Source organism: Bacillus rossius, chromosome 8 (genome assembly GCF_032445375.1).
Source record: "Bacillus rossius redtenbacheri isolate Brsri chromosome 8, Brsri_v3, whole genome shotgun sequence".
Classification (NCBI taxonomy): domain Eukaryota; kingdom Metazoa; phylum Arthropoda; class Insecta; order Phasmatodea; family Bacillidae; genus Bacillus; species Bacillus rossius.
In genome coordinates, this window is record NC_086336.1 from 30,251,245 (window position 1) to 30,270,437 (window position 19,193).

At 38.9% G+C, this 19,193-nt stretch overlaps 1 long non-coding RNA gene across 1 annotated transcript in view; it reads left to right on the plus strand.

The window, feature by feature from the left end:
* LOC134534703 (uncharacterized) overlaps window positions 1-19,193 on the plus strand; it is a 431,047-nt gene that overhangs the window by 48,152 nt on the left and 363,702 nt on the right. The window lies entirely within an intron of this gene.

Sequence of the window (19,193 nt, forward strand, 5' to 3'; positions counted from 1 at the left end):
AAATCAACCATGCTTAGTAGAGAGCAGAATGATCGTATCGGTTAACGTTTACTGCTCTTCATTCAAGTTTATCAGCTTAATTTTATAGAACAAATCCAAACCGTGAGTTTTTGTTTGATGAATCACTATATTATTGCCTGTTTTGAAGGTCGAAAATGAAGTGCATTAATATTACATTTGGGTAGATGTACTCTCACGGTTTAGACCTCTTGCTGTTAAATAGCCGACTGTTATCTTTTAGAAAATAATGTTTCAGTGTCGTGCCGTGCAACACAGGAACTCCTAAGTTTAAGGCCTCCCGCCATGAAATGTGTGAAAGTATGCCACAGTAATAATCGGCCATCTTCCTGCGTGACGTCGCACGCTTTGAATGGCCCACTGAAAATTCCATTGTACGCCTCGCACATGAAGCTGTGCGTGCCATTGTCGGGTCTCTTCTCAGTGACACACTACATCGCCCGGGCGTGACCCAACTTTCTCAGATGGGGAGATGCCTGTGTGGCTGGTTCGCTGTTTGCGTGCGAAGTTTCGGCGCTGGTGTTTTGTTCCGTAGCTTTCGTTTGGATAGCTACCGCTCCTTTTGTTTAGTTCATGCATCAGTTTAACTACTTGTTCGCAAATTGAAATTAATGCTTGCATAACTGGGGAAACTTCACAACATGCATCGCCCAAAATTGTCATTTAAGATATCCGCTATACAGTCTGGAGGAGTAGTGACATTTGCACGTTGGGTCGCTTCTCCAAAGACGAAATTAGCTGGTATTTGCGCGGAGGTTGGTTCACTGTTGAGGTTATGTTTGTGTGGTACTTTGTGTCCTTATTTTACAACATTAACAAAACCAGCTCATTCAGACCACCTTGTTTTTTTTAACATACTTACTAACGAAGGAAGATGCTGATTGGCTCTTAGCTGCAGCCGATATAGAAATACTTCCCTCTCAGGCGAGAATATTTAAAGGCAGGAAAGTTTACAAGAATCTCAATATGTCATTGATACCCTGATACCGGTGAAATATTCGTCTTTGACGCGGCTACAGCCCAGAAGACAAGCAACTCCAACTTACTAACAGGAGCGTACGAATGTTCCGAACATTTACACAGATAAAAGTACTTGGTTTTCCCTTTTAAGTTCCATGCTAGTTCAAACCCCAAGCACGTTGGTTACAGGCGATATCGCATTCATTGTGTGCTTATTAGCGTATTCCTAAATCTACTGCCACACAGGGTGCTATGCTCGCTGTGTTCGCGATGTTCGCTACGCGAGTAAAATATAGCCAGCTGTATCCAGGTGTCACAAGCCACACAAAGCTGTGTTCGCTATGTTGGCGGCATCACCAGGTGTTTGGTTCTTGGCTATTTTTCTAAAACGTCGCTGACTTAGCGCATTCGCAGATGAAAAAAAAACATCTGTTTTCGCGTGGAACTGTGCTGTACTTCTGCGTTTTCTTTTTATAACGTTTAATTTCTCTCAGTATTGTGCTTTAAATAGTCAAGTCAACGGAAATGTTGATTGGAGATAACGAAAATATCCATATTTATGGCATAAATTTGTGAAAGAATATGGAAGGCAGGATATGCAGGACAATGCCTGGGATTTGATTCCAAGGGAATGCTATCAAACTGAGTTGAATCTATCCTAAAATAATCCATAAATTTGATTTCGTCCTCACAAGCAACTGTTTCATCAAATGTTGAAATTCTTTATATTGTTTTACGTTTGTATACTGTGAGAGACAGCAGGTTATTATCATCGTCCTAATCATCACTCGAATCCAATGTTATGCGTCTCTCCGACATCGCGAACTAAATCCTGCCTGGCCATCTGGAGCAGCGAACATAGCGAACATAGCTTAGCTTTCTGTGTGGCCTCGGCTTTAATGCTTTACTGGTTCTTGGGCCTGATACAAACATGCACGGTGGTTGGCACCTGGCTGCACCCCTGCACTTTATATAGTAATATCCAAGTTGAAGTTTCGTTTTTCCCACCTGTCCCCGATTATAATATTATGTAGCAAATTGTTATGCATAACAATTCGTTGTAAACTCAACTTAACTAATTACTGTTAGTTTGAAAACTGCTAATTACAAATTAAACTGGTTTAGTCAACAGTAAAGAAACTTTAAAATCTATTCGTGGTAAGATGCCTTTCAGATATTTTAAGCAGTCCACCATATTTCGAGAAACCATATCATGTTTCCGGGAACAAGTAATGAGATGCTTTCGCCATTCTCGACACTAGTTTGAGTGAACGCGGCAAGGCAAGTCATTAAGGCTCGGTCTAACACCCCTTATTTCATTTTCATGCCATTGCCATTAAGAAAGGGATTTGACAGTTAATTCTCTTCCAAGAACCCTCTTGCATTTGTTGTTGGGACCAAAATACATCACGTAAGTTTAAAGCTGTAAAATATCCTGCGTATCATCATTTCAAACACTTGCGTGACATTTTTCAGCTATTACATAATATTTAATTGAAAATATGTTGCAAATATTGATACTTAGCATAAAATGTAACAAAGTTACCGTGGTACATTTCGAGACGAAGCTCTCAAATGAATGTAATGACAAGAAAATGAGACAATCAATAGGACGAGTGAGCTCTAAAAGTGCAGGCGATATTGACTACCGCATCACACGCCTCTTCGCCTCTACGCGCCAGGCACCGAACTGCGATGTGCATTCTTCGCGTCGGTTTCACTCCTCTATGGGAATTCAGACTGTGACCCTGTAATTTTATGCTAGAATATTAAAGGTGTAGACTCCTTGCACTTCTATATAGGCTACCATTTACAACCTACTGTGTGAAGAATTTTTTCGTACCACAAAACGTACCTTAAAACTGGTAAAAAAAATGTTATAGACGTAACCATGAAAGGAAACTTGTGTAGGAAAGTGCTATAACTCTTAAATGATCTTCGCAATCAGACACTTTTAATAAATCTCGAGCGGTTTGTAAATGGCGCGTTCAACACCTGCAGCTCTCCAAGCCATCTGGCGACCTATCCAGGCGGCCACATTAAGGGGCATTTTTCTGTGCCCTGGTCGGCCGCTCCCCAGATTCACCTTTCCCATTCGCTGGCACGGAGCCTCGAACCCGCGACCGCAAGGCGTGAAAGTCGTCAGCCCACTTGCGCCTGCGTCGGCCCGGCTTCCTACTGCCTACGTCATCCGGACGCTCGGAACAATTTTTAAACTCCTTTGTTAACATATCAATTTATATATTGCACAGCGTTCGTCATACTGTAGAGAAACAATAAATTGTAAGCATAAATATATTCAACGCCATGTTCAATTAAAAAACTTCGTATCAATTTTTACTGTTAAACCTTTAATGTTTAATCAGCTCAATAAGGTTAAGGTTTATTTATAGGAAGTATTTGCAAACTGATTTCAGTCGTTTAAACAAAAACATAGTACACGCATATTCTTAGAGTATAATATGTGTTTCAAAATGATTCAAGTTAAAATTATATTTTTAAGAATTCTACGTTAAATTTCGTGTCATTTTGTATTATAAGTGTATTTCCAACATAAAAACACATGAATTTGATTGTTACCAAGGTTAGATATTTCACATCTCTGGCAAGTACTGAAAGACTCGCTGATATATATTTTTTTTCATCACGTAATTCTTTTATTTTTCATTGTGTCCAATGTATGTAAGCTAATGATTTCTTGTATCTCTACAACATGATGAACGCTGCGCTATTCTACATTTCAATGTTAACTAAGGGTTGTAATGCCAGGATTATAAGCTATTTTTAAGTTGTCGTTTATTTTCGTGATTATAAATCATAACATGAAGTATTAAAGAAGAGTTGTACTAATATAAAGCTTTATTTTTTAATACATATGGGCGGTGTAAATTCTGCAATGTCCACGAAGGCAATATATAGGGATGAATCACGCCGGTCCGCCATCTTTGAAGGATTTCTGATACTTCCACACTTGGCAGCATTGTGATGAGACATTCCCGTAACTTATTTTACTTTCGTTCCATTCACGAAATTACTCCTAAAAAAATGCCATATTCCGAGAGTTGGTGTTAGTTCAAGATTATATATATATATATAAATAAAGCATATCTTTTTCAGTGTAAAATTGAGTTATGCGCTGCGTTAACTGTCTTGCTTTTGAACACGGCTACCGTTGCCGGGTGCACGCGCATTTCGTTGCGTACTCAAATTGTTCACCCTGAACGCGCCTAAAGATCTATAGGCCTAGCCTGAATTCAAAACAAACAGAAACTGAATTAATTTAAAATGATCCCTCCTATCTTTTATAGTTAGACAGGAAAAATTCGCGGGTTCAATGACCTCCAGGATAGACTCCAATATCCTCGACACACTCGGGCAAATGTCAACTGTTCATTGGCTGTTGACTTGTGAGTCGTCTCGACTGGGTGGTCTGTGATTCGACACTTCTATTAGTGAGGGTCTCTAATTGGCCCCCAGTCCTCCAGATTAACAGTGAACCAATGACAGAAGCAGCACTAAGGTATAATATTTGAATTTATGCATAACACGAAATGAACCCGCGAATTTTTCAGGTCTCTAGTTATAGTTAAGTAAGCATAGAGTGTGAACGGGCTCGGCCTAAGCAGGCCTGAGCAGTGTTGGGAGGGCGGCGGACATTACGCACCAACCAGCCCGGGTGCTGGCAGTCGACTGATGCCATTAATAACGCCGTGCAAAGCCCCGGGGTCTCTATGGAGTCGCCGACACGCGCTGTCGCCGGTGAAACAATGGCCGGCTGGATAACCGCGTCTTTGTCCGCGCGGAATGGTCACGGCAGTGAACAGGCCGCGGCAAGTGAAATCGCTGTCCGAGCTCTGGTTCAACACCTCCGTTATTAATTGTCCGTTACTGGAAATGGAAAAAGGGGTAGGGGGTAAACTACAAAACGACGCCTGTGTTGGCGCATTCCTATATTAGGACAGTACTCGAAAGACGCCATATTGGTTTCAAAATTTTTCGCGCCGTAACCATTCTTTTTTATCGTTTAAAACTGACAATTTGCCTTCGTTAAATCATAGAGTACACACTAAACCTTTCAGTATATTCGACCACTGAAGTGGATAATTTATACCTCAATGATACATGGAGTTTATCAAACCTTGAATGTACCTTCATTCTAGTGGACAACATACCTACTATATTGCCATGAAATAAATTATTTTATTTTACTTTTATTGTTTTTTTATAAATTTTTTATACATTAATGTTAAAATTACAGCCTAAGATTATTACATTATTCATTATTATATGTTTATGCGCGAGTATAAAGAATTAGTCTACAAAGGCATGCCGTAGTATGCATACCCTTACATACTCTATGACAGTGTGTTTATAGCTGACTAGTTAAATACTGTAATTTGAGTAAATATTCACTTATCACTTATTTTTAATTTTTTTTTCTAATTACGGAGCTTTATCTAGATATATTAGTATGTTTAGTACAGGAAAGACCTATTTTATAGAATGAACCTTTTCAGAGGTTCACGACAACAATTGGATTGCAAGAATATGGGAAGAAATAACGTAACGGAAATACGGTATTAAGCTGTCGCGCGGCATTGTGTGACGTGTCGCTTCGTGGCTTGTCTGATGATGTGTACGCTCAGCTTTAGTCATTAAATCAATCATTCATTTGAAATGGGGGATAAAAACCACAAAATATCAAGCACACTGGAGAAGGATTCATTGTCAGGGTGGCCCTTTGGCAAAGAACCATTCACAACGGATCTAATTATCGGAGGTACCAGGATAACCTGCCGGGTGTAGAATACTGGGGCTCGGTCCTGCAATGCATAATACTGCGAGTATGCGGCAGGCGTGAGTGTTGTCGGGTTTCCCGCCTGCGGGGCGTGTCGTGGTATTCTCTAATGCTATCGACAAGCCACGGGCGCTCTGTACCACCAAAGTGCCATATTACAAGCTCCCCCGTGGCGAGGTTAATGCCCATTAATGATACTGCCTGCGGTTTGATTAGTTCATTCATGTGGCCAGTAATAGTAGCCTCGTGCACAGGAGCTTGGGAATTGATCTGTTGTCATGGACCATGAGCGACGAGCTGCGATCGAACTCCCGCCTGTGGCTTGTCAGGATTTGAGAATACAACAATGAGGCCCATAAGCGGACTCATGTATTGCAGCATAAACATATGTATATAAATAGGTGTGTGTGTGTATACACATATATACCAAACAGTAAACATTGGTGTGTGCACCAATCGTATTGGTGCGCCAAATCAAAATTTTTAGTAGCAAAACTATTCCTGAATACAAATTGTAAACTTAAAGTGTAGTAGAAAGAAGTAATCACAACTTAAAAAATATGTTAGGAATTTGCCATTATTCTATTTATACGAACAATCTCTCTGCAATTTTTGGTGTGCTTTGATAACGCACTGGAAAATCAGAAGTGGTTATATTTGACTATATATATATATATATATATATATATATATATAACAATACAAATTGTACTTTTTTTTAATCTAATTGTTGTAATAACTTTCAACCCGGCAGTGGTCGCGTGGGAGACCTAACTTTTGTAATGGCTGCCATCTAGAAAATACGTTTATATTATACGATTTTAATGTGAAAATTTTTAGAATGTATAAAAATCTATACTATAATAAAACAGTAGTTTTTTTTTCTGTCTGTCTGTCTGTTTGTACGCGGTGTTATACAAAACTACTTTACGAATTTTAATGGGGTTTTCAAGTTAACTTGAGCGAAGTAGAGAAAGAAATATAAGCTTTATTTCATCAAAATCGGCTCAAGGAAAGAAAATAAATCTTAATTTTATGACATACAATATAATCATTATAAGAAGCCATTAAGTTTTGCTATTGTACGGAACTAAGTAGAGAGTAAGAAAAAAATACAGATCCTGACAGTTTGTAGTGTCGCCATATTTGTTTCAATTTTCAATACCCTTTTTGTATTTATTACAATTTAAATTGCAGAAAAAAATCATTTTTCATAGACACATAAATAGTGAGTGTGTGTCATTTCTCTATGTCAACGAGGTCTCGCCGCGTCAATTTTCTCCTTGGGGCGAACCCATACGCTTAATTAAATAAAATAAACAGCTTTTATCGTTGAATGATTTATTTCATGAAAATCTGCTCTCATAAAGACACTAATGAATCACCAACATGTTCGATAACAAGAAATTGTGATATGGAAAAAGTGTTACAAGATTGCTCTCTAATCGTTTGGGATGAACGCACGATGGCGAATAAAAAAGCAGTTGAAGCTGTGGACAGGACACTACGGGACATTAGGCGCGATGAAAGGCCCATGGGGAATGTCACACTAATCTTTTATGGAGATTTTCGGCAAACTCTACCAGTTGCAAGTCGAGGAACTAGAGCCGATGAAATCAAAGCTTCACTGAAGAATTGTTACCTCTGGGCTCAAATAAAGAAAAAAAACTGCAATTAACAATTAACATGAGAGCACAGCTGGGTGGTAATACTCATGTGCAAGAATTTTCCTGTGTTCTATTAGAAGTTGGAGAAGGTGCCCTCCCTGAGCAACACGGTCAGGTGACGCTTCCAAAAATACTTGGCAGAGTCGTATCTTCGGAAGACGAACTCATACGTTCGGTATTCGGGGATCTGTCAAACATACAACATCAGGAACATACGTGGTTATGTGAACGTGCCATACTCACTCCAAGAAATGACCAAGCTGCTGCAATCAATGAAAAAATTTTAAACGAATTGAATGGGGCTGAAGTGGTTTACAGATCGTTTAACAGCGTCCTTAATCAGGACGACGCCACTAATTATCCAGTTGAGTTTTTGAGTTCTCTCACTGAAAGTGGTCTTCCTGTTCACAAAATTGTTCTCAAAGTCGGTGTTCCAATAATGCTTCTGAGGAACCTTACTCCCCCAAAATTGTGCAATGGAACCCGACTTAAAGTAACTGCTCTACTACGAAATATAATCGAAGCTGAGATTCTTACTGGATGTGGCTCAGGGGAAACTGTTTTCATACCACGCATACCGATCATCCCGAATAACTTCCCGTCCGGGTTCAAGCGCACACAGTTTCCAATAGCAGTTTGTTTCGCGATGACAATAAATAAGTCTCAGGGTCAGAGCCTTAAGGCAGCTGGTCTTATTGTTAAGGTCTGATTGTTTTTCCCACGGCCAGATGTATGTGGCTTGCTCGCGGGTCAGTAATGCAGAAAATCTTTACATTCTAGCTCAAGACGGGAAAACAGTAAATGTGGTTTACAAAGAAATTTTATGAAGTTTCTTCCCGACATTACATTTGAAAGTAGAAACATATTTACCCAAAATTTAGGTAGTTACATATTTTTATTGCAAAGACTGAAATAGAGGTGAGAAAAATTATCATTTGTGAACAAAAGAAAACTACTACAACTGTATCAACTGTTATGTTATAATGTTCAAATTTCTAAATGGTGCAAGATAATACAAAATTCCATGCGGAAAAAGTCGTGGGCAGCAGCTACGTATAGTTATAGGTAAAGGGCTACGCATGCTGATTTTTCATATACTGCATGGATGCGAACATGTAAGAATAATTTATCTATCTAACTATAATAAAACAGTAGTTCGTTTTTCTGTCCGTCTGTCTGTTTATACGCGGTGTTCTACACAACTACTATACGAATTTTAATGGGGTCTTACGTATAACAGTCATTGCTTAATTATTTGCCTTCAATGCAGTTACCTTATTTCACGTCCAGCGAAGCGGGCGGGTTCGGCTAGTAAATTAATAAAATTTTAATAAATATTACTACCACCATTCTGAAATCCTTCCACCATTTTGAAAATCTATAATTATTGTTCTATAAAATCGGGAAGATTTTTAACATACCTAATAAAAATTTACTTAATTAAATTCTGGTAATAAAAACATACCTATGCCATGAAGTCCTGGGTTCAAATGCGGCTAGGGCAATCGATTGAAAATGGCGATGGATCCTTTCTCCACAGAAGCCACCGGCAGACTGACCTTTCACCACTAATGCCAAGTATGACGTCACAGCGGTCATCTGGTTTTCGTCTGCTGGAGGCCGCCATACTGAATCCGACATATTGTTTTCGTTTGCTAGAGGGTACTGCTGCAATATTATTTTAATTTTCACCCGCTAGAGTGCAGGAATATTTTATTGCCAGGGAGCCCATCACCTTGTTGGTCGTCTTTGTTGCCATATTGAAAATCTGTTATTTTTTAAGTATAAAGTGGAAAAAATCCAAAAAAAATCAAAAAAATAACTTGTTAAAATAATGGTCGATTCACCGATTCCAGTCCGTGGTTTGATACCAGGCCGTACGGAATTAATTAAATGTATCGATTATATATTAAACAGTTTAAGGTTCGGGATACAATAACTACAAAATCATCAATGTCACATGAAACAGCAAGACACAGAAAGAGTTAGCACACACCAAGTGCCAGTCACTCATGTGTAGGGACCGGAAAAATTCGCGGGTTGAATGACCTGCAGGATGAACTCCATAGTTCTACGTACACTCGGTCAAATGTCACCCACTCATTGGCTGCTGTCGTGTGAGACGTCCCAACGCAGCAACCTGTGATTCGATAAAGCTTTGGTTTGGTGTTTCTCATTGGCCCAGCGTCATCCAGGTGAGTTGTGAGCCAATAGCAGAGGCAGCACTGAGGTATAACTATTTGTATTTTAGCCTATCGCGAAATGAATTCGCGAATTTTTCCGGTATCTTCTCATGTGGTAAAGACCGTGTGATCGATACCCACCCGCCAACTTTGTATATTATTCTTGCCTCGCATAGAAAAATAACTTCCAATTCATGTAAAGTTAAAGGATTTACGTACGGCTAGTCCATGTACCTAAATTAAAGCAATTTAACACAAATTTTTTTTAAATTCTCAAGGGTATAGACAGATGCTATCCCGACGAGCCCCGTCTGTCGCTGCGAGCCGCGCGCTTAAAGAGATTTGCAAGCTAGCAGAAGTGTCGGGTGGCCGCCCACATTGCCGCTCGCCCGAGCCACCCGACGTACCTACCATCACGGCAATACGTAAAAACATTGTTTAAATCATATCCCGGTACATGTAAACTACTTGTTGGAATGGAATGAATGTTGGAATGAAAAATGGAAAGAGAGTAGAAGACTAACCTTGCAATGTAACATTTGCGCCACGAATAATTTTGCAGTGCATTAACCAAAGTCGAACCCTGGCCTTAAAGATACAAAAAAGTCATCGCCACGAATAATAAGAAACAACAAAACTAGTATATAAATGGTGGTACTGGCGAGGGAATCGGAGTTTGGTGTGTGGTAAGCTCAATTACCGACCACTCTGACATTACGGTGGCTATCTAAGGTGACCTTGACCTATGATACTGACCTTGATCTCTGACCTTGACGCAAACACCTTGAACTTTGAACTTTGACTTTGACCTTGAAGTTTGAACCCTACATCTGTCCTCAGTCGCCATCTTGACATCGGGCGCCACTATTTTTAAAAATGATAAAAAATTGTAAATAATAAAATTTGAAATAAAATTCATGTACCTAATGGAGAAAGGTGTCCTCGGTTCGAATGCGACGAGGTAATTCGATTAAATGTTAAAGGTCAAGGTCATCCAAGATGGCCGCCGTGACATCAGTATGGTCGGTCATTTGACTCAAACGCCAGTACCGCCATTTTTATACTACTAACAAATATTCATACAAGCCCAGCATCTCAGAACCAACAGGTATTTTTCGACAATGTTCGGCGAACATTTTAACAGGACATGTTCAATGTCAGGCGTATAGACCAGACATCTCCAAACGAGGCCAGTCATGACCTGACTATAGACTTGTCTATGCTCATACAACGAAACTACACACATTCAACAAAAGAAAAGGAACATGTAATACAAGCACTTGAAACACAATGAACACACAGTACACGCTGAATGTACACGCAATACACACACTGGACATTCCGTGGACATGCTATACACACATGACACGCTATGAACACAAAGTACACACACTGGACATGCATTGCACACACCGAACACGCAACGAACCTGCAATACACACACTGGACCCGTAATTTACACAACGAACCCGCAATGAGCACACAATGCACACAATGAACATCAGTCGCGAGAACTCAGCCTTAGATAGTAATCAAAAATCGAGGAATAAAATATTTTTTTAATTGAATTTTTTTTTTAATTTTATACAAATGCATGTTAAACAAGTCATTATTGTATTTAACCAGCTTTTCTCAGTTCTTTGGGTATTAAGGATACTTCGTTGAGATTCAAGTAGTTTCCTCCACTAATCGATGCATCAGTAGTCTCAGGCGATCAACCAATATGTTAGAATTAGGGAATGCAATCTCGATCTCGCCTCATTTTTCGAGATCAATCTCGAAGCATAAAATGACGAGATCTCGGCCGAGATGGAAGAGATCGAGCGGCAGTAGTCAGCGACACATGACGCGTGTTCTCTGCGCGCGAGCGAGTCGCTGACTGGCGAAGGAAAGTGTCGGACTGCATACGCAAACTATCCCGACTATTCCCGAGTATTCACGATGTTGGGCGAGCGGAATAGAAAATAATAAGTGATATAGTTCTGACTAGAGTAAGTGAGCGGCTGATATTCGAGTGAGTGCAGGCACTTGCTTGTTTACAGTTGTTTTGGTTGTGCAGTTACTGTCATGGTGTGCTTAAATTACGTGTTTTTGTGGGTTAATTGAATGAAAATTTGTATTATTTTGTCACGCAAGTGCTAGACTGTTAAGTTAATACTTTTAAAATGTCGATTTACAATCAAAATGAACCTTACATGGAGTTTAATAGTTCGTTGCCGGCATGGAGATATTTTAAGAAAGCGGTGAATAATTTGACAGCCCGATGCAAAATATGTATAGCTATTCTGAAAACTACAGCCAGTTCCCCAAAAGGATTACATGTCCATATGAAGTCAATCCACAAAATTGACACAAAAACATTGAATGCGGGAGTTCGAAGGACATCAAGCACTCTGCAACTTGATGCTGCGTCGTCGTCGTCGTCAGCGTCTACTACAATGTCGTCAGTGCCACCATCACCTATAGGCAAAGAGACTCAAGAAAATAGCGAAAGCCAAACGCCCCCTAAAAAGAAGAAAATTGGTGATTACTTTCAATCCGACTGTGACTTGACTAAAGAAAAAAATATTTCTCGAATGGTAGCGAAAGATGGACTGCCTTTTCGATTTTTCTGCACATACGAGGACATAAAGAAACTTTTTGCTTCAAAGGGTAACAATTATTAAATTACCTTCTTTACCAAACCCTATTAAATTTATTGTGATGAATTATGGTATGACACTCAAAATGAAAGTGAAAGAAGATCTTCGAAAGCTAAAGAACGAAGACTTAGATTTACAATCTCTTTTGATGAATGGAAGTCTGGAATGAGTAGGCGCTTTCTGAATATTAATGTTCATACAACTATCAACAACCAGCCTACTTTCTGTAATCTGGGACTGGCGCGCATATTTGGAAGTATGTCCCCAGAGTCTTGTATTCAGCTTTTAAAAGAAAAACTATCAGATTATGATTTATCCCTAGACAATGACATAGTTGGTATAATCAGACGGAGCCAGTGTCAGAAGATAATCGGACGTCTGATTAAACCGCTTCAACAGCTTACTACGCGCACGGGATACAGTTGGGTATAACAGACATCATTTATAAAAAAAATCTAGAACATAATCCTGAACAAAACACGAATCACAGCACAGAATAGGAGGAATAATTGGAAGATAACCCATGGTTACGATGGTTTATACTTTTCTTTACCTGTAAGACAAGCTGATCTGGCTTCGGAATACCATTCGATTGTAGCAAAACTAAGAAAATGTGTCAAGCTTTTTAAGAACCCTCCCACCAAGAATGATATACTTCAGAATTACATTCAGCAGGAGTTTGATGGCAAGACAATTCAACTGGTTCTTGATTGTAAAACTCGTTGGTCTAGCCTTTGCAATATAATAAGCACATACAATAAAGTAAAGCAGTGTGTAGCCAAGGCTTTAATCGATCTCTCTCTCAGTTCTAATTCCGATTACTCTTTCGCGGATGAAAAACATGCAGTTGTTAGCGACTTCGAAAATACATTCCAGGCAATAAAACTGGCCGTCGAGGTATTGTGCCGCCGTGATACAGATTTAGTAAGTGCAGAATATACGTTGCGGTTCATGCTTCGCAAGTTAGAGGACCAGAAGACTCCACTGTCAGAAAAACTAGCCAAGTCGTGAAAAAGCGGATCTTCGAGCGTCGTATAAATGCAACTGCTGCATTGTTGTATTTAAAAAATCCGGCTAGTTATCAAAGATGATTTAAAACTATTGAAGGGCGACGAAACTTTTCAATTACCTAGCAAGTATTTTATAAGAAAGGAAATTAAGAATCTAATCAGACTATTACATCGCAGCACTACACAACCAGATACTCTTTCTCAAGCCTCGACCTCAACTTCTGGTAATGAAATAAATACCGGTACTGCAGCAAAATTGGCAAACGAGGATGACTTGCTTCTTTCAATGATTGCAGAGGATATGAATTTACGTGCTGCTGTAAGATCAAATAGAAGTCTTCAAGAGGAACTAGAATATACGCTGAAAGCCTGTAAAAGTCCTTTCTCGCGGGTTGCTACTATTACAGACAGACTCGAGTCCGTGATTAAAAAGGTGATGGATCTGAATGAGTGTGGAGGATCGAGGGGTATGTTTTTGCAAGTTGCATACAACAGCTTGCACACGCTGATAACAACTAGCGTTGAATCTGAGAGGGCATTTTCAGCCGCTGGCTACATAGCGACTGACATAAGATGCCGTTCATCCGACAGCACTCTAAGCACTTTTTGTTTTATAAGTAGCTATTTCCAATATCACTCTTAATTTAGTTAGGAGTGATCACTCGTAATCACTTCTAGTTTAGGAGTGATTTTGGAAATATCAATTTTTGTAAATTTTTGTTTTCACTATCATTATCTTTGTTAAAATAAGTACTTTCTTTATAAGAGATTTTACGGGTCAGAATTTTTGTGTTCATTAACATAACATAAGTAAAAAATTATAAAAATAAAAAATTTGTTTCAATAATTAATGTTGTGTCTTACTCAAATCATAATCACAACTACGAAGCAGTTTCAATCATGTTTCAGTTATCTAATTAAAACAATACTTTTCGAAATCCATTTGAGATCTCAAAAATGCTGAGATCACGCCGAGATCGAATTTATGATCCCTCGAGATCTCGACTTAGCGATCTCGTCTAGAGATTGCATTCCCTAGTTAGAATATTCCCTGCTATCGTCATCTTCCTGGAATGTTTGTTATTAATATTTTTGTGATCACTATCGTCCCAGTGATCATCATAAGCTTGATCAGAATGATTTATTTTATCACGTTTCCAACGTTTTGATCTCAAGGTTTCATCACAGTCTTCGATATTTCCAGCTTTAGGTGCTTCATGTAGTGTTTGGTCTTGTCACATGCTTCAGTGTCACTGTCGCCATTATAGTAGAAGTCAGTGTCTTCACCTGGATTACTGTAAGAATTCGAAGCTTTTTCACCGTATACAAGTTTCCTTTTAAGTGTCCATCATTTTCCAAAGTATGGAGGATCTACTTGAGATGGGTTTGAATGTTCTCACATTACACAGTGATGATTCTTCCTTAAGCCATCAGTTTCTTCAATTTAAGTCCTTTGTCGAGATCAAGATCGCTATGAACATTAGACAAGGAAAATTATTTACATCATGCAGCACACTCTCCTTATTGTAGTGGCTTTATCGATGTCGTATATCTCGTAAAAGGGCTTGTCTTTTACAAGTTCTGCCATGCCTTTTTAAGCTATCAATACATGTAAACAACCTGCTACACCAATCCCAGCTTAAAATTTAGCGTGGTGGGTTTTAACACAATCATTCTTCTCGTGACGTCCAGCATTCCTACTCAAGACAAATTCCTTGCTGCAGTATCTATAGCGGCTTCCTTCCGATACAGCTGAGGCAACGAATCAGGATCCATGTTAACTTCTTCGACTAATGCCAGATGCAAACTGAGATTTTCAAATTGGAACAATTTCTTGAATAGAATTTTTAATATTTCGTCATCAGAGTTTTTTTATCTCATACAAGAAACTTGTCGCAAGTAGTTCCTATTCGTGCCAACAGATGTTTCCACGTGTTGAGTTGAGGTATATATTATTTATTTTTCATGTGGGATGTGTGATGATCACTTACGATCGCAAGAGGAGGGCTCCGCTAGACATCAAGGAGAAGGAAGTTCGTCTTGCATGTTAGTGATTCTCAGCTTTTTAAAGGCATTACATTAGACTGAATAATGATAACGTTTTGTTTAAATACCGCCTGATTAAAATATTTTAGTGCTCATTTAGTAACAGGAATTCAGGAATTTATATGAAACTTTGAATAAAATTGCATGTCTCATCTCTAAAAAAATTACATTTTGGGATTGTTTTCTTAGGAATTAGCGGAAACGTTCGGAAAATATCTGCAGAAGTCTTACTAGGTATAACTAGGAGCACATGGAGAAAACCTACAAAATATTGGCAAAAATAATCAGGACCACACGGAGAAAACCAAGAGAGGTCTTCTAAATCCAGCTCAGTAAATACATTTAAATGAATGCTTGCATTTTTAACATAATAATATGCCTAGCATATTGATATATGTTTAATGCAAGGCGTACTATATATATATATATTAATTGTCTTTGTGTAAGATTCACTGAGCTTATTTCATATTAATATAATGTAGGTTTACAAAACATATTCATTTGACACACCAATATTTTTGGTGAGTTTTCCGATGTCCAGAAACGCGAATGTATTCGGGTGCGTGCTACCACAAGCACGAGTCCGCCATCTTGACAGCCTCGGCGCGAGGGTACATCAGGAAAAATAACGAAATCTCCCAGCATTCAACTCTAGTGGTACCACCTAGTAGTCCGCTGTGCTCGGAGGCTTCGACAAATAGGCGTGAGTCTTGATGTCACCTACTCGTGTTTCCTTATATTTGAGAATACCGATACTGGCGAAAGGCGGGTGTTTGTGAGCGAAAATCACGACAAGACGACGCTAATACATTTCCGAATCGAACCCCTGGTTACCTTTATAAGACCAATTTTTTTTTATGCGTTAGAAATTCACAATCTTTATATGGAAAAATATCCACGCAATTAAGCATATGTATAGGTTAACTTGCTTAATATATTGTTACAAATGGGAAAACGGGTTCGGAAAGGATAGCCCAATTATTTAATTACAGTTAGATTTATTACTATGTTAGCATTAGTAATGAAAATACAACACTTAAATATGCTATCTCCAAATGAAACATTTCTTCGATCAGTCCACAGCTTACTCTCTCCACTGGAGCTTCGCTATAAAGTAGTTCTCCCTACCGCTCATCCGTTACCTCGCACTTCTGTCCCGACTCTGTCGCACTACTCACTCGTCTGTCGCACCAGTGCAGTCCCGATGCACCAGTCTTCGCACACGAAGCCCGTCGCTTGTCGTCCACGTTCGTTCGCCAAGGGGTCACTTGCCATATTCAATTCACTCTAGGAGGCTGGCATCACCGTGTTTATACCCCTCAGCTAACCTTCCGGAATGTTCTCGCACCTCTTTGACGTTTAGCATCATCAGGGTTGACCCGACGCCCGAAGCTCGCAGAACAGGGACGTCCTATTCACGCCAATCTACGGCGTGGCCTCTGGGACCCGCAGAACATTCCAGGTGGACAGGGAGATCGATGACTAAGCGCCGCGGGAAGTTGATAACGGGGGAGAGGGGACAGCTAATCCGGGAAGGAATGCGCGGCGCGTCACCGCGCCCCACCATCGGCTAACGGGCCGCTGACTAGCCTGCCTCGAGCCTAGCCTCTAGTACGATCGTAACAATATTTAGGAACAGCACATACTATGTATATTTTGGCGCTGCGCACTGGTGTGGTTGGCTCAAGTTTTAATTTAATGTTGTTGAAAGCCCTGCTGACAAATTAAACATTGCTACGGGCCGATTGATGTGTATGCGTTCTTCGATCGTCTGGAAATGGCAAACTGTCACAAATATAACTATGTTAAAAGAAACACATTGTAGTGACTTACATTTCTAGTGTAGCATTATCAGTGAGATTTTAACTCGTAAATACACTTATATTGATTTTCTTCCATTTTTAAGGCTTGTAAACGCTTTAAAAATTGTTCAGATAATTCTGAATGAAATTCATCGACTTGTCTAATTTTTTGTTTACAAAAATACGGTTTTGCTGTACGTGTGTATAAAATTTTGGGTTTTAAAAACGGAATTTCATAATTATAAATTCCACGTGGGAAATAAACAGTTAAAATGCGTACGGAACACCGTTTTGAAGATATAAATAATTCCCGGCACAGGTGGCACGAGTAAACTCCATTGATTTAAGAACTCGAGTTGGATATGGTACCATGTGATCAATCACGGCCAGTGAGCTGAAATAGCGTGGTTGGAAATACCTGTAATCTTTTACCACGTTTGGTGGGTTTGTTAATTAATCATTAGAGGGATTTCTGTAAGCGTACAATTAGGTTGGTCAAAGATAAGTCTCACCTCTTTCATTGGTGTGACATTATGTTGTTAGTAATCTGATGATGGTTTTTAATTTGTCCTACTGATTTTATAATGGAATTAAGTGGATTACTTGGTTATAAATAATACGTAAATAAATGCACAGTTCTAAACAAATTTGCACACATTTAGTATTTGAATTTATGCTGCATCTTTCTATTTATATATGTAGTCAGCTAAGAACAAGACCACAGTTATATTATATTTAAACTCCCTATAAATGACTAAAATAAGTTTGGAGAAAAAGGTTTGGTCTAAGAACCGTAGAGATGCGTAAAATAAGCTGCTATCACGGTATCTGATTTTCTTTTCATCCACAAAGTTCTTTGACATCCAGATTGTAAAGGAAAGTGATTCGGATGGAAAATGAGACTTTGTTTTTAATTTGAATCTTGTGATGTCTCCTTTCCTTTGCCACTTCAGCGACGTCTGATGAGATTAGAAGGAACGCATAAAGAGAAAGAAAGGGTGAAACCTACGACCAGGGTAATTAGTTTAATACGGTCTTTTCTTTTTCGTCTTGTTAACCATTGCGTAGCGCGTTCGCCGCGCACCAGTAGCTACGAAGAAGGATTAGGTAGGGAAAGTTTGGGAAAATTTAAGGCTACAAGAGTAGATTTTATTGCAATAAAGTCGGCATTTTGTTCCGGAAACCATTTAGGTACTAAAATATTTGTCAAGATATGATATGATTAAAAATCAAAACGTGAGGATGGTTTATATTGCAAATCAGAGATAATAATTTATTGTTTTCTGATACCCGACTCGGTTTTACTTTTGTACGCGTGAACGTAAGCTGAAAAAAATGTGAGCGAGTTTTTCAGTACGCGCCAGTGATGTGTAAACATCTAACCTCGGTAACGAGCCAGCTCTTGGGTTCTCGCGTTGTTCATGATGCAAACAAACTTGTAATGCGAAATTCGGACACGAAATTTAACAAAGAATTCTTTAAAGTAATGCTGAGCGCGATAAATAAACAAATAAATAAATTTCTGGATACGACTTACACACATACTTTCTGCAACTGCCGCTAGAATTCGCCGCCTGAATCGTAAACGTTTCTTGCCACCATCAAATGCAGATAGCAATTAGCAATAGGAAACAACTGGAAATATTAAACTCGTATAAACGGCTCTGATAAAACTCCAGCTTTGGGTCGGGTTTTGACAAGTAATTTTATTAAAATACTGCCCATCTTCGGATAATTCACTTAACAGTTAATACTATAAAGTTTCCGCACATGTCAGAAGTTATACTTCTATGGCATTACTAAAATATTAACCCGAAACATTTTAAATACATATTATATAACACTAAGTATATGTTTGTATATTTGTTTTTTTCTTAAATGACTCAAATCTGTATGTAAATACTTCATACAAACAAACCTAACAAACCTTAACCTTAATGAGCAGATCAACATGATTATTACACAATAATATTGTATTATTAAAAAATTCAAACAAATTTCCAGCGACGAGATTTCAACCTCACCCTCTGAGGTTATCAAGCACGCGGCTCTATCATTGGGCTAGTA